Source organism: Manis javanica, chromosome 7, assembly GCF_040802235.1.
Source record: "Manis javanica isolate MJ-LG chromosome 7, MJ_LKY, whole genome shotgun sequence".
NCBI lineage: Eukaryota > Metazoa > Chordata > Mammalia > Pholidota > Manidae > Manis > Manis javanica.
In genome coordinates this window covers 125,911,264-125,936,731 of record NC_133162.1, presented here as the reverse complement: position 1 = coordinate 125,936,731, position 25,468 = coordinate 125,911,264, and the positions used below count along the sequence as shown (strand labels likewise).

The 25,468-nt window shown below is 42.8% G+C and overlaps 1 long non-coding RNA gene across 1 annotated transcript; it reads right to left on the bottom strand.

Annotated features, from left to right (window-relative positions):
* Window positions 1–3,116: 3,116 nt before the first annotated feature.
* LOC140850496 (uncharacterized) lies at window positions 3,117–19,860 on the bottom strand. The gene is made up of 3 exons (XR_012133409.1): window positions 18,891–19,860; window positions 7,834–7,866; window positions 3,117–4,960 (listed from the first exon to the last, which is right to left on the bottom strand). It is a non-coding gene; the product is annotated as an uncharacterized lncRNA (long non-coding RNA).
* Between the last annotated feature and the right edge of the window lie 5,608 nt (window positions 19,861–25,468).

Here is a 25,468-nt window from a genome sequence, read left to right as displayed (position 1 = left end):
AAGTTCAATAAAATAAATACCATCTGCATTTCTTTTCTGGCTATCATTATTACTTGTTTCATGATTATTTATGAAAATAATTTTGTTGTTTAGAGGAATGGCGTTAAAAAATTATCTATTCTGGTTGCCAAATATGCAAGGGAGGGCTGCTAAGGGGTCCTATGAAAAGAGCCTATAATAGGGGGGTGTAGGAGCAGTAGGGTCCTGGCCTCACACCCATAAAAGCCAATGAGGTTATACAAGTAATCCTTGAGGTACTCTGAAAGACCCAAAGGAGTTAGACATCATGCAACATTTTTAGTGTGTTAATAATATTACAATTAATATTTTAATTAACTAATATACCTATGTCTCTCATACCAATGTTATTCACAATAGCCCAACCAAGCATCCACAGACAGATGAATGGGTAAACAAAACGTGGTATAAGACATGCAATGAAATATGATTCAGCCTTGAAAAGGAAATTCTGTCACATGCTACAATGTGGACGAACCTTGACGACATTATGCTAAGTGAAATAAGTCAGTCAAAAAAGAAAATATTATATGACTCCAGTTATGTGAGGTACCTAGAGTAGTCAGATTCATAGGGACAGAAAGGAGAGGGGTGGTTGCCAGAGGCTAGGGGGAGGGAAGAACGGGGATTGTTTGATGAGAACAGAATTTCAGTTCTTCAAGATGAAGAGTTCTGGAGATTGGTTGCACAACAATGTAGATGTATTGATACTATTGAACTGTACGCTTAAAAATGATTAAGATGGTAAATTTTATGTCTGTTTTACTGCAACTTAAAAATATATTAATGTGTTGCATGCAAACATTGACTATCAAGCACACTTTTGCAGAGTCCAGTTTTTTGGCATAGTTTCCTTAAACAAAAAGGCACCACAGCAGCTCACCCCAGAGTAGCTTTGTGTGAGGGAGAAAAGCCCCCTTTTCACACATACCTTTCTACCACCTGCCAGAACAGTGTTCTAACACATGTGCAAATCTACAATGATCTTGGCATGAAGGGTGCCCCCTGGAGTTGTACAGTGTGCTACCTGCACTCTGTCAGAGGGCCTAGGCCTCCCCACCCTGTGGGGGCTTTGCAAAGAGCCCAGGCTGTGAGTGGTGGCTGTTTTAAACTGCAGAAGATGGGAAAACACACAAAATGTTTGTTATGGAGAGTTTAGACTCTTCAGGTTGTAGCGGTTGAACATGCTGCCCTATCAGAGTGAATAAGCCAAAAATGAAGTCTCCCAAGGGGCCCTGCCGTGACCCAGGGGGAGCTCCGAGTCAGAAGCAGTGGGAGGGGATGTGCCAGGCAAGAAGGGAGGCATCAGCTTACTCATAGAAAACCTTCGTTCAGATTACATGGAAATCTAACAAGGCCCTCTGCACAGAAATAATTTTCCTATTGTTTGGGAATCCCTAGAGTTCCAATTACTTATGATTTATAGATTATTAGAACTACAAATAGCTTGGTTCAAAAATAGACATCACCTGTTTCAAACTTCTTATTTTTCAGATGAGAAAGTGCAGTGTCCATGCTAAATGACTCAATCGTGGTTGCACACTAATAATCGGCATTTGGCTGTGCTCCCTCTCTGGCATCTGGAGGAGGAGTGGGTTTCAAACAGGGAAAAGGCAGGTAGAAAATTCTGGAGACATGATTTCCCTACTTCACAGTCATTGTAATTTCCCTTGTCCTATGGCCCATAAGTCCCAGGATAGGTATATGGGGAAAGAAAGGCGGAGGCGCAAGAATATCCATAATGTTGAGTAGCCATGTTAAAACATAGGAGGAAAATGTAAGCAGTATGTATAAGAATTTTTCATTAATTTATTCACTAAATATATTAAAAATCAGCTAATGACAGGGATTATATACTTGAGGATCTTACAGTCCAGTGGGGGAGAGAGACGTATGAATCCAGTGCTAAGGGGATCCTGAGGAAGGATCAACTCTCTTCTCACAGAGGCCTTTGGGAAAGCTTTACAGAGGAAGGGCTGTTAGACTGGGTCTTGAAGGGTGAAGAGGAGTTCGGCAAGTGGGAAGGGTGCGAAGGAAGGTCCTAGGAATTCTGGGGGAAGGAGTAGCCTGTGCCCTGGAGTAGAGCCTGGAGAGGGCGCTGCAGGTATAATCACCTTCGGAATGAGCAGAAGGTCATGTGGCAGGAGCGACTGTGATTAGAGCATGGGAGGTGACGTTGTAAGCCAGCAAAGGAGTTGGCATTACATCCTGCAGCCTACAAAGTCCACAAAGGCTGTTGAGCGGAGCGTGACAGGGTTCCTTGTTGGAGAGGAGAGCGCTGGCTTCAGCAGAGGACCAGGGCAGAGGCGGGGAGGCCACGGAGGGGGCTGCTGCCATATCCAGGCTACGCCATGCGGTGACCTTGCCAGGACAAGCCTCGCAGAGAGCAGCTCAGCCTCCACCCCGTAGCAGCCATCTGTTCTTCACGCACAGACTGGGTACCTCCTCCCACCCCTGAATCAGCAGAACTTCTACCGCTGACATTTGAAAACAGTGGGGAAAGCTCAGAAAAAGAGAGGCCCGTGGTGATTGTCTCCCACCCCAACTCCCACCCTGGGGTGGGGTCTGCATGTGTGCTATGTGCTCTGGCTTCCACATGCAGTACATGACTCCTGCATGTGGTGGGTAAACTAGGAGTGGTGCTTTATTGCTTCCCGGTAAACCGCCTCTCCTTCCAAGAGAAGCAGGAGGCCCTGGCATCCAGGTGCAAAGCCGAGGCTGGAAGAGGAAGAGAAAGGCTCTCATGTGGTAGCGGCTGGATGCCCGGGGACCACGCCAGAGGCAGAGCCAAGGTGTGCCAGCATGGGTGGGAAGGAGCAGGGGCCCGAGCCAGGGGTCTGCTGGACTCCAGAGGACCGGCTGGTTCATCCACCCGCGGCCGCGCGGCTCCTCTCCGGTGGCATTACTTGTATCATTTGGAGACACTTTCTAGCTGAAGATTTGGGAAGAATTCCTTGTTTGGTGACCCCCAGCTCATTATAATGTTGAGCTGAGTCAATGATTCCTAAATGGAAACAAACTCAACAGACCAACCCGTCTGAGATTCCTTATTTGTAACTGTGTATACCTGAATGTATACCCACGTGTACACCTGAATATAGCCCCATGGCTCGTACTAGCAATATATATATATTTTAAAACCTGCACATTATTATCTGGAAAGGTTAATAATATTTGGGAGAGGAAGGGGCAAAAGAGTGTTGGGGGGTGCTAGAACCAAGAGCAGAGGTGGGGAGCAGAGGGACAGGTGTGCTGAGCGGGGTCTTACAGCCCCTTTAGGAAACCTAGTAAAGGTATTCACCTTGGTTGTCTGACAGACAAAACTGAGTGTCCCGGGAACGTGTGGTGGTGCTGGTGCCGGACCCTTGAGGGACGTGTTCACCTGGAGGGAGCTTCTCAGTGTTTTAAATAGCTACTATGGCCATACTGGTTACTGAGGCTGAGAGGTGAGGGCACAGGTGCACAGGGGACTTGCCAACATATGTACATGGCATAACATTGCTGTGCAAGCTGGGCTGGGGAAAAGAGAAATAATAATAATAATAATAATAATAATAATAATGTTTCCAAGCTCTTTACACTTATGTAATTCATTTAATTCTTACCACAGTTCCATGAGGTAGACATACTTATTATCCCTGTTTTACAAATGAGGACATGAGAAGTGCACTGGATTATAAACTTACTAGAATGAAAATAATGGCTAAATACCGAAGCATCCTGCTTCTCGTAGGAATTCAGGAAACAGTGGCTGCCTCATCACCACCTGCTCTCAATGCCCCTGGTCTTCAAGAGTTGCCACCTTGTTTTGTGATTGGTGGATTTGAAGGCAGGAGAATTAAAGTGGAATACTTGTCAGACATTAACCTTAACATTTTACAAGGAAATCAGTAAGAATTAAAAAACAGAATTCTCTGTTCCTGTGCTCACCAATGCCGGGACAAAGCAATGATGAGTTGCTCCAGAAGTTCCTATTCTTGGAAGAGTATGAGTCAAGTGAACAGCGCCCCAGTCAAGAAGAGCAGCTTGCTCATCAGGACGCCTCTCAGGACCCCTGCCTCACTGAGCACAGGTAGGCACAGCTATTGTGTCACAAACTCTGCTTCATTCCAATCAGTTCTTCACCTTGCAAGACCTGCCTGAAAAATCACTCAGCCCAGGACCTAAAAATCTGAAAATACCCTACCTCCAAGATGGTATTAATCAGCAACTTTTTCTAGGGTCCTTGAGGAGTTAACAGTTACATTAAATATACATTTAACTATGTGGCTCTGGTCGCATTGTGACCTTATCGGTAAGAGGACCATTACAGTGGTCTTATGGGTATAAAGCACATGCGTCTGAGTCCTTGCAGCTGCAATGCTGTGTGCTCCAAACCAGAGCCAGAGAATTATAAGCTGCAGGGGGCGGGGTGGTACCCAGGGTTCTGTGTCTCTGTGGTAGAACATGGTCATTATAATGACTGGCTCAAGGACCTCCAAGGACTGACCTATCCACAGCACCTTGGTTCCTGCCTTCCACCCAATTGCCGTGAAATGTGTCACGAGACCCTTCCAACCTGGCCATATAGGTTGGCCCAGAACAGGGGTCTGACCAAGGCAGCTCGTATGTCATAAGGAGAGCAGAGCCTTCTGAGGTAGCCAGATACGAGAAATCAGACCAATAAAGTGTCCCAAACAGAACGCTGACTCACCCAATCTCATTTGTTCTGGGGATGAGAGGGGGAAGTAGGGAAAATTACAATAGAAACCAAGGGAAGTAAAGATGAGGCAGCAGGAAGTAACAGGGGGGTCGAGAGGGACCCTGAATCATGGGAGCACTGTCACTAGGCAGCATCCAGTGCTCAGTTCCGATGGGAGCACAAAATGTTGGAGCCACAGAACTGCCGGTGCACCACAGAGCTGCGAATCATGCTCCAGGTCTCCACGAGGCTTTGGCATCGCTGATGAGATAGATGATTTGTTGTAATCATAATATAACAGGGGCATTTATATTTTGCTGATATACAGTTTAACACAGTAACATGCACAGGTCTTCAGCGTTCAGTTCTATGAACTTTGAAAATTGTATACACTCATGTCACCACCAGCCAAAACATGATAGAACATTATTGTGACCCCAGAAAGTTCCCTCGTGCCCCTTTCTAGCCAACCCTTCTTGTGCCAGAAGCACTAAAGGTGAATGTGACTGTTCTTGGGCTTCACATATTACGTCCTTTTCATGTCTAGCTTCTTTTGCTCAACATAGTAGTTTGGACCAGCACCTGTGTCGCTGCAGATATCAATAGTTGGTTTCTTTTTATGACTAGATAGTATTCCATTGTAGGGATATGCTACAATTTATTTTTTCTCCTGTTGATGGGCATTGTTTACAGTTTGAGGCTATTAAGAAAAGGCTGCTGTAAACATTCATGTTCAAGTCTTTTTGGCGACGTATGTTTAAATTTTCTTGGATAAATACCAAGGAGTGTAATTTCTAGGTCATAGGGTCAATGGATGCTTGAATTTATGCGAAGCTGCTAGGCTTTTTGCAAAATGATCATATCATTTTACAGTCCTACCAGCCATGTGCAAGAGTTCTAGTTGCCAACATTTAGTGTCTTCAGTCTCTTTGATTTTAGTCATTCTATTGGATGAGAAAGGGTATCTCCTTAATACACATTTCTCTGGGGATTGGTGATGTTGAGCATCTTTGCATGTGCTAATATCTGTTTGTATAGCTTCTTTGGTGAAGTATCTGCCCAAGTTTTTGCCCATTTTCAAAAAAATTGGGTAGTTCCTCTATTTATTGTTGATCTGTAACTGTATTTTACATATTCTCTATATGGATACTTTTTCAGATAAATATTTTTTCCAGTCTGTGGCTTGACTATTTATTTTCCTAGTGGTGTTTTCTGATGAAAGAACTAACATGGTTTTGAGTACTAGTGACTGCATTAAGTGCTGTATCAGCGTTAACTTTATTAATCTCAAACATTTTATGTTAGATAGCAAGCTTCCCATTTTACAGATGAAAAAATGAAGGCTGAGGGAGGTTAAATAATTTACACACAGTCCAGGGATGGGAGAGCAGTGTCTGAATCAGCATCATTGCAGAGCTTGAGTTTTTAGCTACATACTAGCCTTTGGGTTTTCACGCTTCTGTGTTAATCACAATCTCCATCACTGAAGGCAGGACAGTGGAGCCTATTTTCCTGAAAAAGCTTTGCTCAGGCAGCAGTGAACCACATCCTGTGACAGTGCAGACCTGCTTCTGTAAACACATAGTCTGTGCTTTCACCGCTGGTGGTAAACAGTTGCTGGGGATGAGTTTTTACATGACCCCAGGGTGCTTTACTCCACCATCAATTGTTTTGAAAGGCAGGAAGTTCATTATGCTTATACCAGCTGTAGAGTTACTGGCAACACAAAAATGCTGTGAAGTGAGGTTACAGAGGTCAGAGCAGAGAGGTTTCCTTCTGGGGATTTTTTCAGATTTGAGGCTTCCCTTGTCCTTGTCTTAATTCTCCCTTGCCATTTACGTGTAATAACCACCTCATCCCTTCAGAAAGTCTCTCTCACTTTGGGTGCGATGGTATGGGTAGCCACATCACCACTGGTAAATATTTATGCTCTTTGTTCTCTTAAGAATCTCCTGCGTCCAGTAAACATGGAACTTGCATTATGCAATTCTTTGCCACCACTCAGTGATTTACAAAGGGTTGATCGCAGCAATATTTGTGCAACGTTGACAGGGGATACCAAGCGTTATGAAGTGCTACGCTGGGTGCAGGAGTTGGCCTGAGCTATGCACTTCAGGGGACAAGGAGCTCGAGAGAGCCTGGCACTCGGGACAGAACAGAATTCCGCAATGACGGGAGCAAACTGGGCTTTCTTAAAATGATACACAAAGAGAGAAATCGTGGGTGGAGTCTTTGCCCAGCAGTTGGTGCACGAAAGAAGGGGCCCCTTGCGCTGAGGAAGCTGTTTCATGTGTGGTTGACACAGGGCAAAGGGGGTCCTGGAAATGTTTACAGGAGTGCTCTGGTATGCGGCCTTCCACCACCAGTCTCCTGGGCTTTGTGCTCTGGGCTCCTAATGAGCCATGTGGAGATGGGATTGTGTTTCTCTCACTTGAAATGATTCAGTGTTTATCTTGGTTTGATTGGTCTCAAAGTAGTCACTTTACAAAAATGTACGATGCCTTCCTTGCACTGCTGTTTCTTCAAATTCGTGTTCCTTTTCACTCACTCTTAAAGGCCACAATTGGGAACCATAAAAGATGTTTCGGCCATCTGACTTCCTGCTGACATTAAAATCCAGTGAAGCAGACAGACAAAACACCCCTGAACCCTTTTTCTAGTATGGGCTGAATATCAAAGCGTTTTATGGGTAACTGATCTAGTTGAAAAGCAGGAAACTAAATGTATGGTACATAAAAAGGCATACTTACTGGCTGTGTGACTTTGGGTAAATTACTTTATCTTTCTGAGCTTCAGTTTCCTAAGGATGATAATAGCTACCTCATATATTCACTAGGGACATCAAATGAAAGGACAGATGTATGAAAAACCACCCCGCTGATAGCATCACTCATTAATGATAGTTTCCTGCCTTTTTCTGTCTTGGTGTCACTCAGAACACCTGTAAAATAGGACTTGCCTCATGAGGGTACAAGGAGACCATCTATGAGCGCAGTGTGTGAGCTGTGAAAACCACAGGCTGCTGTTATTGCAAAACAGATCATTATACTGTATTCTCATCATATTTGAGCCAGTCACTCCTCTGTGTCCCAGATATTCCTTAAAATCAGAATAGAATGTGGATGAGAACTTACCTGTGGGTCCTCAAGCCTCCATGGTGAAAGGGACTGGAATAGAAAGCAGCACAGTTAAGAGCCTTAAGAATTAGTAGAAAAAGAACATTATAATGGGAAGCGAAACACTCCCAAAACTCTTCCAGACAAAAGAATATTGTATTATCTTCACAATTCAGCCTGAAAAGGTACTGGATTATGAAAATGAATTGTGTGAACTTTACAATGGTCTTTACAATGAACTTTAGAACATGGAAACTTAGACGCCAGAGGTTCTCAGCCATTGGGGAACAAGCTCTATGTTATTTGTTTTGAAATTATTCTCTTAATTCCTGACCACAATAAAATGTTAAAAGGAAGGGTCAGCTAACTACCCAGATGCGGTGTTGTGGCATCCCAAAGGGAGGCCCCCACGCCCATATGCAGAATGAAGTGGCAGTCCCCTTACTCCAGAGGGAGAGGAGACCCTTGGAGGGCCTGCCAGAGCAGAGACTGAGGGGCTGTGCCCTTGAGAATGGAATGTCTTATGTACTTCCTGAGAGTAACCCACAAAATACCCCTGAAAGGAAGAGACAGCTGTGATCAAGCCATCAGCAAAAACGTGGAAACTTTGACCGCTTTCCCACAGTCCTTTCCCACTCTAGTTAGCAGCTGGGGCCCTGAGCAGGATAAGGGGGAACTTGACCATAATCCCCTCCCCTATTGCAGATTTTCCCCAGCAGCAGCCCTAAATCCATCAGAGTTTCAGTTGTTGCACAGATAAAGCATCCTAATTACTAAATAGAGACTGTGCTCGTGGCCAGAAGGGACCATAAACAATTACTCCCTGAGTATCTGAGAGGGAACAGGTAAGTCATGGGCAATACTATCTCCCTAGGGATTGGTAGAAAATGTCCAGGTGTGTTTTGACTGTCACAATGACTAGTGAAGAGGGTGCTACTGGCATTTAGAGGGCAAGGGCCTGGGATGCTAAATATCCTAAAAATTGTCCTGCTTGAAATGCTAACAGTGCCTCTACTGAGACACATTCATGGAGGCAGGGCCAGGCTCACTGCTCCCCTGACAAATTTTTAAAAGATGGTAGAAGACAAAAATAAAAGCACATTTTGATTATATCATAATTCACGCTTATTCACCACAACCATTTTGTTTGGGCTGAAATGATTTTGTGGATTCTCTGCCTTCAGAGCCTTCAGAGCTCTTCCTCACAGCCGTTCACCTCTGCCCTGGCTGCCTGGGGGAGTTAGGGCAGAAGCAGGTCACGCAGTGGGTGAAGGACCCAGAAGCAGGGGCACCGACTCTGGGGTGTTGCAGGGCCTGGCCCAGGTCAAACCTGCTGGGGTAACTGGAAACCAGGACCAGTCCCAGGTTAGGAGACGAGGCCAGCCTTGGTGGACTGAACGATGTCCACCTGCTAATGCCTGGAACCCCAGAATACTACCTCCCAAGACACAAGGGATTTTGCTAATGTGATTAATTTAAGATCTTGATGGGTAGGCCCAGTGTATTCACAACAGTCCTTACGAGAGGCAGGCAAACGGATCAAAGTCAAAAAAAGTGATGACAGAAACAGAAGTTGGAGTGATGTGTTCTGAAGACTAAGAGACGCAAATGGCCTCTAGAAGCTGGGAAAGAATGAAGATGGATTCTCCTCCACAGCCTCCAGAAAGGAACACAGCCCTGCCAACACCTTGATTTGGCTCATGAGACCCGTTTTGGACATCTGACCTCCACGACTCAAAAATAGTCAATCTGTGTTCTTTTTAAAGCCACTAAGTTTGTGCTAATTGCTACAGCAGCAATAGAAAAATACTGTATCTGGTTTAAAGGATAATAGAAACCTTCCTACTCAGGAGACCCTAGGAGTTCTCAGGCTCTTTCCTGAAGAGTCTCCAGGACACAGCATACCCCTCCCTCCCATTCTGAAGATTCCACGGAGAGGAAAGTAGGCCTGGCAGCATCTCCCGCCAGGCCCTGTGCACATTTGCAGTCCTAGCGCAGTGCTTTGTGATAGAGATGTGTGTGCCTTGAGACGAGAGCCAAAGCAAATAAGGAGGATTTCTTTATTCTCTGCACTTTCCTCTCTGAATCTCTCCCTTCTCTATGTGGGTGACTGATGGCTTGCTCCATCCTGTCAAGGCCATCCAACTGCTCACTTTCATTTTCGCAAGGGCTTCCCTCGCCCTACAAATCCCCAGACTAGATCAACAGAAGCCGCAGCTCTTGCAAAAGTCTCAGTTAGTAAGGTAAAATAAAAAGCAGAGGAAGTTAGTTGGAAATTGTCACAAAAACAAAAAGAACCTCCTTTACTCAGCAGACTGGAGCATTTAAAATGGCAGTAATTTTTTTTTTTTTTTGAGAGGGCATCTCTCATATTTATTGATCAAATGGTTGTTAACAACAATAAAATTCTGTATAGGGGACTCAATGCACAATCATTAATCAACCCCAAGCCTAATTCTCAACAGTCTCCAATCTTCTGAAGCATAATGAACAAGTTTCTACATGGTGAACAATTTCTTACATAGTGAATAAGTACAAGGGCAGTCATCACAGAAACTTTCGGTTTTGATCACGCATCATGAACTACAAACAATCAGGTCAATTATGATTATTCATTTGATTTTTATCCTTGATTTATATGTGAATCCCACATTTCTCCCTTATTATTATTATTATTATTATTATTTTTAATAAAATGCTGAAGTGGTAGGTAGATGCAAGATAAAGGTAGAAAACATAGTTTAGTGCTGTAAGAGGGCAAATGTAGATGATCAGGTGTGTGCCTGTAGACTAAGTATTAATCCAAGCTAGACAAGGGCAACAAAACATCCACGGATGCATAAGATTTCTCTCAAAACAGGGGGGGTGAGGTTCTAAGCCTCACCTCTGTTGATCCCCAATTTCTCACCTGATGGCCCCTCTGCGCCTATGCCTGTCTTAGGTTGTTCCTCCCTTGAGGAATCTTGCCCATCTCTGGCTAACCAGTCATCTTCCAGGGCCATACAGGGAAATGTAAAGTTGGTAAGTGAGAGAGAAGCAATATTGTTTGGAAAGGTTAGCTTTTTACTTCTTTGCAGATTTATGCCCTGTGGCTTCTATGTCCAGCATTTGTCTTGAGGTATCTTTACCACTTGGAAGAATTATGATACTTGGTAATTTCGATATGAGGCACGAATTCTACTTAGGGGTTGTGATTATGAAGGAAGAAGAGAAGCTATAGAAGTAGCAGATGGAAGAAAACATGGGAAGATTATTTCTTTGACATATCTTCTTGTAGTGTAACATAAGCATGTATAGGTTTTAAATTATTAATTAAATTGTGTGCACACATTAACATAATAGGAATACAGCTACATAACCAAAGCAGGCCTACAATTACCAGCCACATTCAGTGAAACCAAGAACCAGTTAGGCACCCTAGGCATTTGTGAAAACTTATCAATGATATGATGTATATTGTCTAACTGAATTTGAATATTTTGAGAAAAATCAGACAAATTAAAACAACACATTTCTGGGAACTGTTCACATCCCATATGTTCTTTTAACAGTAGATAGTCTATAGTCGCAAGATTTTGGAGCGCTGCAACTTGCATTTCTCCTAATTCTTGGTTGAGTTCTGACAGTATAGATCCAGTCAAATTTATTGTTTTACTGTATGCACAGGCCAGCTTAGATATCTCCTTCTTCATTCCAATGGCAAGTCCAGGAACCGGTGGGATGAATGCAGCTACAACTGCAAAAGCGCCAGGATCTTTGTTGAAGTTTTTTGATGATCATCTTCTGGAATGACTCTTCCACAGGATGTTGATATTGGAAGTTCTTCTTCATATGGTATCTTAATTCATTTTCTGTGTAGCCAAATTAGGCTTTGATCCTCTGTGTAAACACAAACAAACCCTTTGCCCACACTTTGATATACCCTTTATACCATTGTGAAGAACTTATTGGAGATCACCACACAGGAAGTGCTTTTCTTTCTTTTTTTTTGTTATCTTTAATCTACAATTACATGAAGAACATTATGTTTACTAGGCTCTCCCCTATACCAGGTCCCCCCCACAAACCCCCTTACAGTCACTGTCCATCAGCATAGCAAAATGTTGTATAATCACTACTTGTCTTCTCTGTGTTGTACAGCTCTCCCTTTTCTCCCACCCCCCCATTATGCATGCTAATCATAACACCCCCTTTCTTGATCCCCCCTTTATCCCTCCCTACCCACCCATCCTCCCCAGTCCCTTTCCCTTTGGTACCTGTTAGTCCATTCTTGGGTTCTGTGATTCTGCTGCTGTTTTGGTCCTTCAGTTTTTCCTTTGTTCTTATACTCCACAGATGAGTGAAATCATTTGGTATTTCTCTTTCTCTGCCTGGCTTATTTCACTGAGCATAATACCCTCTAGCTCCATCCATGTTGTTGCAAATGGTAGGATTTGTTTTCTTCTTATGGCTGAATAATATTCCATTGTGTGTATGTACCACATCTTCTTTATCCATTCATCTACTGATGGACACTTAGGTTGCTTCCAATTCTTGGCTATTGTAAACAGTGTTGCGATAAACATAGGGGTGTATCTGTCTTTTTCAAACCTGAGTGCTGCATTCTTAGGGTAAATTCCTAGGAGTGGAATTCCTGGGTCAAATGGTAAGTCTATTTTGAGCATTTTGAGGAACCTCCATACTGCTTTCCACAATGGTTGAACTAATTTACATTCCCACCAGCAGTGTAGGAAGGTTCCCCTTTCTCCACAACCTTGCCAACATTTGTTGTTGTTTGTCTTTTGGATGGTAGCCATCCTTACTGGTGTGAGGTGATACCTTGTTGTAGTTTTAATTTGCATTTCTCTGATAATTAGCGATGTGGAGCATCTTTTCATGTGTCTGTTGGCCATCTGTATTTCTTTTTTGGAGAACTGTCTGTTCAGTTCCTCTGCCCATTTTTTAATTGGATTATTTGTTTTTTGTTTGTTGAGGTGAGTGAGCTCTTTATATATTTTGGACGTCAAGCCTTTATCGGATCTGTCATTTACAAATATATTCTCCCATACTGTAGGGTACCTTTTTGTTCTATTGATGGTGTCTTTTGCTGTACAGAAGCTTTTCAGCTTAATATAGTCCCACTTGTTCATTTTTGCTGTTGTTTTCCTTGCCTGGGGAGATATGTTCAAGAAGAGGTCACTCATGTTTATGTCTAAGAGATTTTTGCCTATGTTTTTTTCTAAGAGTTTTGTGGTTTCATGACTTACATTCAGGTCTTTGATCCATTTTGAATTTACTTTTGTGTATGGGGTTAGACAGTGATCCAGTTTCATTCTCCTACATGTAGCTGTCCAGTTTTGCCAGCACCATCTGTTGAAAAGACTGTCATTTCAAAAATGGCAGTAATTTTATCACCATTTTCAACCATTTCTGAAGATGTGCGCCAAAATGCGCTCTGCCACAGTCACTGGGCTTCTCCCTCTTTCTTCAGACCATAGATAAATATTTAGCTACAAACTTGAAGATAGAATAAAGCCAGACTTTCAGTTTATTTGACAAGAAAGCTTAGTATCAGATACTTAAATCATTAAGGAGAGAAGACAGCCTAACGTGTTGTAAAACTAGAGATTAATGAGGAGTCAACAGTCTCTTTGGCCTGTTCTCTGCGCATCTCAGCAGGACAAATGCTAATTCACTCAGAACTGGGTATCCTGGCACTGAGTCTGGATTCCTGGAGAAGGTCTGTTTTCTGTCAGGAATACTCAGTCTGGCACAGGGAAAATGAAAACAAGTTAAAAAAAAAATCATTCCTGGGTAGTAATTTTCTCTGGAGACTTACAAAAGAAGAAGGAGAAAAGAAAAGGAGGCATTTATGTTGCTTAAAAACTTTCTCTGCGACCTCACTTTGAAGGTCAAGTAAAAATGCACAGAACAGGCTCTCCTGGTAACCTGGGTGCCCCTTTAACTGCTTAAAAACAAAATTTTCAAAGATAATGTGTTTCCTTTGTCAACTGAAATATTGTGAAGAAGCTTATATGTGTGTTTAATAGGAAACAGAGTAAGCAAACAGTAGAGTTAATATTGTGCACATGGATTCTAATTTTGCTAAAATATGACAAATGTGAGAAAAATTATCAATGTTATTAATCAGTGTGCAATTTTGTTAGTGTGCTGCATAATATATTACTCAATATAATATGCTTATGGGGCCACATTAGCCAAAGGCCCAGTTACGGAAACGTGTGGCTGACAGGTTACCCTCAGAGGTCAGAGTGCCTCAGGCGTCTGGCCCATGCGGAAGGGCCTCTGGCTTTCCCTGAAGGCTGGCGCTGCCCTCTCGGTCCTCTTCCTCACCCTACAACCTCTTTATCCCACTGACCTGTTCAGCAACCTGTCCCCTTCTCTAGCTCCTCTTCGCCACCAGCCTCCATGGCCACTGCCCCGAGAAAGCCTGCCCACAAGGGGGCTCTGCCACCGCCCTTCCCCGCCCTTCCTGCCAGCCTGCCTCCCACCATACCAGTTCTCTGACCTGTGGAGACGCCCATCTTTGAGCCTTCCTTTTTCTTGCCACAGTCAGCACCTTCCATGCCTTAGCTCATCCGGGCAGGACCACCCAAGTTCCTCATCTGAAAATCAGGGCCAGATTAAATGGCCAAGGTTATGGTGCTCTTGTCCTAGACGCCATTCAAAAAGGATAAGGACGTCTGATTTCTGATTTGTTTCTCATGGTGATGTGACCACTTTGGGCTGTGTTTGTTTTGGAGAGGGGGTCGGGGTGGTCCTCACTTCCTAGTGAGGGGAGAATATAGTATTTTTTCAAACATTTTTTTCATTTGTGGGTGCCCCTGCACTGCTGGTACCTCACGTTTAGTCTGTTCACTGGGTATGGGAAGCCTCCTCTCAGCGGCACACTGCTCCTCAGTTGCCCAGCCAGGCACCATCCAACACTAGCTCAGTGGGGCTCTGGCGTCCATGTGGCTCGGCATCACTGGAAGCGCTTGATCAGCCCTCCCTGAGGTTTGCTGCGACCTGGACGGTGCACCCCAAAGCCCTCTGCTACAGGGTGGCTCCACCCTTGGCTTGCAGACCAGCCCAGCCCTCTGGGCGCATCTTCTGCACCTCCTCTGAGGGAGGCTTGTGGGAAATGCTGGTACCATTCAGGCCTCTTGAGACTCAGAGAGGCCTGTCAAAGGAGAGGCTAGCTTAGACCTTCTTTCTGTCTAGACTTGTCCTACTGAGGTTGCATCTTGAATACAGCTGCCCAATGCTGGTTTGGAAAAGGCCTCTCTTCCCAAAGAGTCAGGAGAGAAGCAGTCATGAGCCACCCCTACCCCCATCCCTTCAGACCTATCTGGGGGATTCAGGAATCACTCTGCTGTCTAATACACCTCCTCTCCTCTCTGGTTGCTCCTGATAATGTTTTTTTCCCAGTATTTACTTGTTTATGGGGTGTATAGAAGCTGTATGTTTTGTTATCAATTCTGTGATTTGATAATATTTATGATGTCTAGAAATCATATACATAGGAAAATCTTCCCACACCAAGATTTTAAAGCTATTCTCAACTCCAGGGCTTAACTAATCCTTTGCTGATAGACATGTAAGTTTCAAATTTTCCCTATTATAAGCAATACTGTTTTGAAAACTCTTGTATGTATCTTTTTGCCTTTGAAGATTCTTGTACATTTTTTTCCTCTTATGTGAGCATTTTTATGATTTTTTTTTTTGGTTAAGTTTTTTTTCTTTTGTAAGATAAATTCCTAGAAGCTGGATCAAAGGATAGGCTTATTTCAAATTTTGTTGATCTGTGCTCTGGAATTCACATCTATCAGCCTATTTTGGGACATGGTTCTATCAGCTCTTCCCTCTGTTGCATAAATCTTTGGCCTCTCCCAATCCCTGGGCTCTTTCAACTACATGCCTGCTCCAGACTCACACTTTCTTAGAAGCATGGGAGAGTAGAGCAAAACATCTTCCCTGAGACTGCATTTCATTTTCTCCTGGTCACCGTCGCATCTCTTCTCGACCTGGCCAACTTGTTGAGAGGGTGGCCCACCCCTCCTCATTGTCCATTGCTGCCATCCACTGCTGTCTGTTTTCCAGCACAAGAGCTCCCCTGACGCGGCCGTGGAATCGATGCCCAGGGACTCCAGACGGTTTACCCAACTTCATCTGTTGGCCACTCCCTCCTCCCTGTTAACTATGCACTTTCCACCTCCATGTTACCAGCTCTCTCCTGGTCAGACTTCCTTCCCATCTCTGGGTTCCTTCTTCCAATGTGTATCCCTTCAGTTTTGCTGTTCCCAGTGCTCTGTTCTTGATCTAATGCTCTTCTTGCCACACATGCCCATCCCACCGATTGTATGTATTCTCACTAACTTTTTGCCAAGAACACATGTAGTAGGATAACAATGCCCCTCAAATACATTGAAGTCCTAATCTTTAGAACCTGTGCATGTTGCCTTATTTGGCAAAAGGGACTTGCGGATGTAATTGAGCTAATGCTCTTGAGATGGGGAGACTATCCTGGCTTATGTGTTTGGATCCAATAACACAAATGTCCTTAAAAACGGGAGGCAGAAAGAGGGGTGACTGCAGATCAAAGTAAGATTCTACACTGTTGGCTTTAAAGATGGAACAAAGGCCATGAGCCAAGAAATGGAGGAGACTTCTAGAAGCAGAAAAAGGTGAAGAAAGGATGTCCCTTAGAGTCTCTCGACGGAACCAGTCCTGCTGACACTTTGACTTTGAGCTCAGTGAGATGGATTTTATACTTCTCACCTCCAGGGTGGTCAGAGACACATATATATTGTTTCATGTCACTAAGTTTGCGCTGGTTTGTTATAGCCGCCTCAGGAAACTAATACAGTGCTCAAATTTGGAACTCCCACACCGAAACTGCCCTCTGAGCAGTCCCAGCAGCATCGGCCTGCTGTCCTCAAATTTGATGTGACGCACATAAGACTTCGCCACCGCCTTCCTCCTCCTTCCGCATTTCCATTCATTTAACGGAACCACCATTCCCTGAGTCACTCAAGGCAGACCCAAGGCTCTTCCCGACCTCCCTCCACCCGCAGCCAATCATCATCAAACCCCACAGTGTTTGTTGTCCAAATTAAAACAAATATGCCTCTTCCTCTCTATCTCTATGGCTCTCTGCCTACGGACTGATCCCTTCCTCAAGTCCATCCTCCTTCAAAGCCAAGATGAGCCTTCTAACAGACCAACCTGCTCACACGGCTTCCATTAGTGACTGCCCAGTCAGGTCCCTCTCCTGGGCCATACAAGGCTCTCCCCTTCCCAGCCACACCTGCTGTTTCCTGCCTTGAAGTCTAATGACACTGAGCCATTTGCCACGGTCCTCCTATACTAGGTACTTTCATGTCTTCATGAAACTTGGTCACCTCTAGTCTCCCATCTCTTTCTCTGGTCAGGTTTTACTCTTCTTTATGACTTAGTTCATTTTCTCTGAGGCAGGGCTAAGTGTCCTTTCGTTTTCCTGTAGCTTTTTGTGCTTGTCTGTATAACATAACAGTTTCCACATGAAGGGGGCGTTATTTGTAAGCATCTTGAGGCCAGCACCAATCTCTTGCCCACCTTCTAAAGCTCAGTGGTTTGCACAAAGTCTAGTAAATGTCTGTGGAACTAAACTGAATTGCACTGCAGGCAAAATAAATAAATAAATAATTTAGAAGCTTTTCTTTCACAATCTGGGACAATTCTGGGCTGCTGTCATGTATAGCAAAGAGCTGGAACACAAAACAAGTATTGTCTGAAAATTCCCAGAGTAAGGCAATCAAAAAAGGAACAATGAAAACGTAAGGTAACCCTGTAGTTAACCCATCTCAGGGTTCTTTCAGGAGAAATAGTTGAAGTTTTGCTGTTCCTTCACGTTCAAAACTGGTTAGAATATATAAAGAGGGGTCTATGCATTTTGAATTTGACCTTTAATAACCCTAAAAGTTGATTTTCCTAGTCAACTGTGAAATGTAAATACAAAGTATATTTAATATAACCCGCGGCCAAATGTAGGGTTGGGCACACATTCTGTATAAATAAAGGAAGCAGCTATATGTCTATCTCTTTATGACCAGAGCAAGCATCCTGAAGTGGCATCAGGATGGAGAGATCTACATGAGGTACTTACATGTGACCCAAACAAAGAATGGTGTTTACAGCATGACCCATTTTGTGCAAGGAAAGGGAAATAATACATACTCATATTTGCAAAAATAGTCATGGAAAGATAAATCAGAAACTAATATGGTTACATGCAGGGTGCAAGTGGAAGGGGATAGTACAGGAGTGACATTTCTCAGCATCTACCTCTGGATAATGTTCAGATTTTTCCATCATGTAAGTGTATCATCAATATAAAATAATCCTAAAAAATAGAGTAATATCAGATGTAGGCCAGGAATGTTCCCAATGTGATGTGTTACCATTTGAGAAGCAGAAGTGTATTCTTTGTTTCTGGCCTGTAGTCTTTTTAACACTTGATTTAGAAATGATTTCAAAGTTTTAAAAAATTACAAAAATAAAAAATAGCACAAAGATCTGTGTGCCCTTTACCAGATGAAGCTATTGTTAACATTTATCCCATATGATCTCACTCCATCTATCTCACTAAATTTGTGTCTGAGCCATCTGAGGTTTATGATCCTCTACCTCTAAATATTTCAGTATGCATTTCCATAGAATATAACCACAGAGCAGTTATCAAGGTCATAAATTTATAGTGGTATGATACAAACTAGAGTCTTCTTGTAGAAACAAATGTTTCCTAAACATCAGAACATCTTAACTTTTATATTGTACAAAATAGTCATTGGCAATCTATTGTCTTAAGTGAGAAGGGCAATTCAGTAGGTCACTGTGGAACTCATCAAATACTTCAAATAGGGTCCATCAGTCCATCTCAGAAGATATTTTTTTCCTCTTCCCTTTGGCACAACTCAAACCATTCATCTTTTAAAGCCTAAAGCTTCCCCAAAGTCCTAAATTTAAAGAGTTGCCCACGTTCCCATTATACTTCAGTCATGAGTTGAAATTTCTCACACTTTGTTTAAAAGTAATTAAAACAATATAAATAGTACCGTGTTTCAAATCCATTTGTTTGCTTCTATCTGCAATAGTGGTAAATGTGGTCAGGTCTGGACCTGCCTTTTTGTCCCTGGTTCCCGGCTGAGCTGGCTCCTGTTGGAGAAAGAGGAGAAATATGGATATAGGGGGAAGCCCTAGAGGTCCAAGGAAGGAAAGGGGGCTGAGTTTGCAAGACCTAGAGTGTCATACAGCTACTACAAATATTTTGCAGCCCAAGATCTAGGTGGGTTTTTGTTTGTTTACTGTTTTAAAAAAATATTTCAGAAGCATTCCACAAACACATTAGTGTCAAATGCCATGTTTCAGGTAAATGACACAGAAGAATGGTTCTGTCATTAACATGACCTTGTGAAGACTGGTATGCTGGTAAGAAGGTAGCCTTCCTCACTGAGACACATGTCAGCCTAGGCTGGGATTTATCAGTTGGTTTTTGCGGGGAAGGGGTGCTTCCCTCCTTCTCTCCTATTTCTTCTTTCCACCTCTGCTCTCCTAGTTGCTATCCACAGAACATGCCCTCCATGAGCTTAGCCACCAGGGCAGAGAGATGTGCTGTAATCGAACCAATCCTCTGTGAATGGATATACAGATTTTTCTTAAAAAAACTTTTTTTTTGGTCCATGACTGTGTATCAAACACCTTGATGAAAATCCATATGTTTATATATGTCTTTGTTCATTAGTCCAGTAATTTCTATAGAACAAATTTCTAGAAGTGGAGTTGCTGGATCAAAAAGTTTACATCTTTTTCTGACTTTTGACACATCCCATCAGATTATGCTTCAGAAAATGTGTACCAAATTGCAATCCTATTAAAAGTGTATGAGAATGAGGTGTCTGGCCTTTAGAACCACATGGAGGTTGTGGTTAGAAGTCTTGGCTGAGACATCAGGCTGTCTGGGTTCATACCCTGGTTCTGCAATGTATTAACTACACTCATTAGTAGATGATGCAATCTTACTAAAGATTTTCTCTTCCTTCCAAAGGAAATGATAATCCCCTTCTCACAGGCTGTTGCAGAAGTAAATGAGATACTGTATTTGAAATGCATATGTGATGCCTGTCATTGCTTCCAGCTCTGGTCCAGCCCCCAAGAAGAGCTTTCCAGCTGCCCTGCCTACTCTAAGGCTGGAGCAGAGCCAGGCCCCAGTACTGAAGGCAGCGGGCCTGGGGATGGGGCCTCAGCTTTGGTTGGTGAGGAAGCTAGACTATAAAAAACAGTGCCAACCCAAATTACCTTCTTTCTGTGGTTCATGACACATGACTGATGTTTCAAAACCACTTTCCTCTTACCATTTTTTTTGGTAAGAACTTTTTTCAGATAATTTATATATCATTAAATTCACTTATTTAAGTGTACAACTTAGCAGTTTTTAGTATTTTCAGATGTGCGTAACCGTAAATACAGTTGATTTTAGAACATCTCTATCACTCCGAAAGAAAATCCCATAACCTTCAGCTGCTACCCCCAATCCTCTCCATCACCTCCAACCCTAGGCAACCCTTCATCTACTCTGTGTCTATGGATTTGCGTATTCTGGAAATTTCGTATCAGTGGGATTATACATGTGGCCCTTGAGGATCGCTTCTTTCGCTTAGCATAACATTTTCAAGACTCGTCCAAGTAGCAGCATGAACCAATCAGTGCTCCATTTGCTGATGATATTCCAGTGTATGGATATACTATGTTTATTTACCCATTCATCAGTTGATATCTGAGCTGTTTCCAATTTTTTGTTATTATGAATAATGCTGCTATGAATATTTGTATACAGGTTTTTGTGTGGATACATGTTTTTATTTCTTGGGTATATGCCTGCAAGTGGAATTACTTAGTCATTGCTGTTTTTTTCTTAATAGTATAAATAATGTTGCAATGAATATCTGCAAAAAAGACAAGGGGAAGATTTCATGTTAAAGGAAAAACATAAGGGCCCAGCAAAGGTTTTTTGGGTCTTGACCTCCTTGAACAATCCAGTCAGTATCTGTAAAATGGGTTATTGTAAATATTGGAGATTAGATATAGTGGAAGGTCCCTGCTACACAGTATATTCTCAATAAATGAGAGTTACTGATCTATATCCTCCTAACTTTGGAGTGAAAATCCTCATGGGCTCAGCTTCTTCATCTCTCCATACCATCGATATTACCAGATTTCCCTGGTTGTTCATTTTTATGGCCTTGTCTTTTATTCTGTCAGTCCTGGTATAAGCTTTCAGTAACGGCCGGAGTGATCCCACCTATGGAAACTCAGTGGGCTCTGTCTGCAGTAAGCCTGACTCTTACATCCTTCAGGTCGTCAGGATCAGGATCTCAGGACTGGTATGCAGACCCAGTGCGAAGATGATGGCTTGTGTGAAATGGTGGTTCATGGACCAAATCCAACCTGCAGGCAGCAATTGTTTGGTTTGCACAGTAAACAAATAAAAGGTTGAAGCAATATATATAAAGGCCAGGAGATTTCACACAATACTGTACTTCAGATTGCTTTAAAAAATTAGAAAATGTGCCGATTTTGGTCCTTTGTCTTTGCGCAATGTACACTGATTGTCCTAACCCAGCACCTTCATTGGGGGGTTCCAGAGCGACAGTAGAGGGAGGTGAACTGCAGGTCTGGGGAGGCCCAGCAAAGATACCTTTTTTATTTACAATTTCTGGTGTCACCATGGCACTCCCCTCCTCTCCCACCTCTACTTCACTGTCATTTATCCCTGCTAAACCCCTGGTATGTTTTGTGATTTTACACCAGTCCAGACTTTTTCCCCTTCGTTGTTGAGCATTGTGTTACGTTGTGGAAAATTTCCAAGTGTTGTTCTCCATGCTTGTAAAGATGGCGGTATCTAGTTTCTGACGCCTGCTTTCTTTCCTTTATAAAATACTATCATTAGCTCCTTGTTTCACTGCACAGGTCACTTCACTTTCCTTTCAAGTGTCTGCAGTTGAAACAGAAGTTTGCTTAGTTTTTAAGAAACTTGTAGAACTAAGCAGCGTATCTGCCAGACTGGGGTGCTTCCTTGATTCAAATTCCAGCTCACTTAGAACCACTGGACCCATCATGTCTGCTGTCAGATCGCCTGTTTCTTCATCAGCCACAGAAAGCTCATTGCTCAATCTTTACTTGCACTTGGTACGTTTAGTTAAACCTTTTCATTCTCTCTAAGCAATTTTTGGTACCATATTCTGACCTTTTTAATCTTGCAACAATCCTCTCTCTTCTCATATCCCTTTGATCTGAAGGGAGTGTTTTTGTCTTGCATGACCAGTTTCTGCTCTCATTGCTTCCATTCAGTTTCATCTGTTGTTTGATTTGGCTGTTTCTGCCCCAATGTCTTCACCTTGATTTTATACATCTGTGTTCTTCCTTAAATGCTTCTGTGGCAGTATCCATTTTATTTTTGAAAGCCTTTGGCTATATTCCTTTGGAAAGCTCTCTTTATGTCATTAAAATGAAAGTTTAATTATTTGGAAATCTTTAAAGGGGAGCACGACATCAGTTCTTCACTTCTTTACCCAATTCCCTATGTTTTAAGAGATTAATTTCAACCTCTGTCATTGCATTAGTAGAAGTGGTAGAATTCTCTCCCTAGACATTTGATGACCTAGCATATCTGCTTGTGATTCTCTCAGTCTTACTACATTCAAATGGCTGGCATTGGCACCTAAATAAATATCCTTCTCTCTAATCTAATAATATGTAAACTTGAATAATTGGTGAACTCTAAAAAATATTCTTCTGGATCCATACTGTTGACCCAACTTGTATTATCTATAACAAATTGGCATTTTAATATAGGTACGGTTTTGCCTAATTTGCATAATTTCTTGACTTTGCAAAGAAGTTTATGATGACTCAATTCTTTTACATTTTATTCTTTTCAAACTATTCTGAAACTTTTGTTCATGAGGAACACTTATATGTCAAGTCTTCCTTTTTTCTTTTCTCACAGGTCTCTGATTATTATAGCGGTGGCATGACTGACCACGGAGGTGGAAAACACCAGGACACACCTGGGCCTCAGGTCTGTGGCACACTTGCCTGTAAGGTGGACATAGAGATCATTCAAGCTATGCTTTTGCAATTATTTAGATTGACTTGGAAAGTGCTTGTTGAAAACGTTCACTTCTCTGCTACTACGTCTTACAGGCTGAAAGTAAAAATTTCAGTGAGAGGTCACCAATTATCTGCTTTCTTTGTTCCTTTCCCAGGATGCACTTGACATCTCCAGTCATGTGCCTTTTGCTGACACCAAGGAGACATCCATGACTTTTATTTGTTTAGCTTTCATCTTCCTTTTGAGGGTTTGTATCTATAAACTGTATCTTTTCTCCCAAGCCGATTCACTCCCATGATCTTTCAAACTTCCATAATGCCTCTCTTGAACAAAACTCTGAGAATTGGAACTTCAATGGCTCTTCCTGTGTTGAGGAAATGCTTAGTCCCAAACCAGTCCTTCCACATACAGGTTGTTTCTTCATTTTCAGCTCTATTTCTTAAGTCAAAATTACTTCCAGATTCTCTCTTTTTGGAGATTTCTAAGCTTCAGCTCCAGCCTGTGTTCTCACAGGGTAATGGAGACAGCTTTAGATTTGGCATTAAGGGATTTCCAGAGAAATTCCTCCACTGAATGAGCTATAAAACCTTGGGAATCTCTTAACTTCTCTAAAGCTGCTTTTTCTGGTCTATAAAATGGGATAAAGGTAGTTACCATCTCTCACGATTCTTGTAATGATATCATGAAATACTACATGTAAAATCATTTTCAAAATTCTATCTGTATTACATATTTTTAGTTGAGGCTCTGCTTGCCCTAATTATATGTGTGTTTTGCTTTCAGCCCTTCAAAATTTCCTCTGAAAATCCTCTGCTTTTTCTTTTGGCTCATTTTTCTTGGCTCGGGTTCTCTGTCATGTCGCTCTTTCTAATTAATTAATTATTAATCACTCATCCATTCTATCATATTTGGATGAAAATGTTGACATCCTGACGGTTGATGTCAGACTTGTTGGAGGCAGGGAGACTATTTTGGGGCAAGATGACTCCCTGAGGACATGTTTTCCAGGAACCAAGACAACCCGAGAAGTACTAATTGCTGATTTGGAACTGAACAGAAATTAGGAGGGAGAGAGAAGAAAAGTAAGGAAAGGGCGAGTGGGAGAGGGGAAAGCGTCAGCAAGTGGGTGAGGAATCAGTACTGCCAGAGGTGTGGCAAGCAGTGACACAATCCCAGGTGGGGGGTGATAGGGTGCAGCGGAAGAAGGACCTACTTATGAACTCAAAGGTACCTAGTAATCTATTGCAAGCAGTCTGGCTACTATGATGCGAACTCTACTAGGTCTTTGGTAAAGCATATCACCTACTGGAGAAGGCTTTGGGGAAATTGCAGAATGGGGCTGGATTCCCAGATCAGATCAGGGTGGTGGGACACAGGGACAGCACTAATGAGCAAATCTGTTGGAAATCTGAGGTGACCATGACAGCGTAAGCCCCCAGGAGATTCACAGACACCACGGGAGGGCTGTCAACAGCCACTAGGGGGAAGGATGGCGGTTTGAGCTGATCTTACTTTAGAAGGGGGTGGTGACTCCAGCTGACGTCCAGACATTTATTCTAAAACATAATATGTGCTAAATTCCAGCCATATCCTCCTTGGACTGGGGTTCCATCTAAAAGAAGCCTCTCCCACAGGAGAAACCTGATATAAGTTTGTTGAATAAATCAATTTTAGTTTTCCTGTCATTCATTTATCTTATTCTGTTCCTCTCACCCCATTTTTTCCACAGAGTGACTTCAGAACTAGCTATTTTTAAGTGTTCTTTATGTTCTTTTCCATGGGCTGATATTTTCCCTAGTGTTTTCTTCCTGGACGTCTTTACTCCCACTGACCACATTTACTCTTCTCTTTCTTCCAACTTGAAAGCCATCTTCATTTTCTACCTCCCCCCCAAACCCCTGCCCCAGAGGCTCCACCTCTCACTGCCTTCCCAAATTTCACAGCAGTCACCTCTGTGGGTGTTACTGGCTCAGCTGTGTATGGGGGAGGGTGGAAGAACTGTATGGGGAGAGGGTGGTTTAGCTATGGTAACACCTTCCCTCCATTCCCACCTCCAACGGAAAACCAACATCTGTACCCCCACCACAGTGTGCTGTAGCATCTTGACGCCCTCAGTCCCAGAGCATGCCCTCTAGAGGCCCTGAGCAAATCTCCCATTGAGATTCCACCTTTCATCTTTGACTGCTTTGCAGAGGAGAATATGTTTCTAATAAATCTATTTTTTTCATTTTCCTTCACCAATCCTTCAAAACAAACTATACATCTATGTGGGAAACTGGAAATGACATTTCACCTTGTGTGAAAACTTGAGCATCTAAAGACAAACCCAACGAGGCACATCACTCCTCATGTCTGGGCAGAATATTGGCCTTTCCAAAGGTCACCATACTCTTTTCTAAACTTTGCCTTCAAGAATTCACTGTGGGTGGAACAACACAGGGTCAGCACCAAGGAGAATAGAACTTAGCCAGGGGACTGGAATGGAACAGTCATTTCCAATTTGGGATTCTCCACTTATTCAAC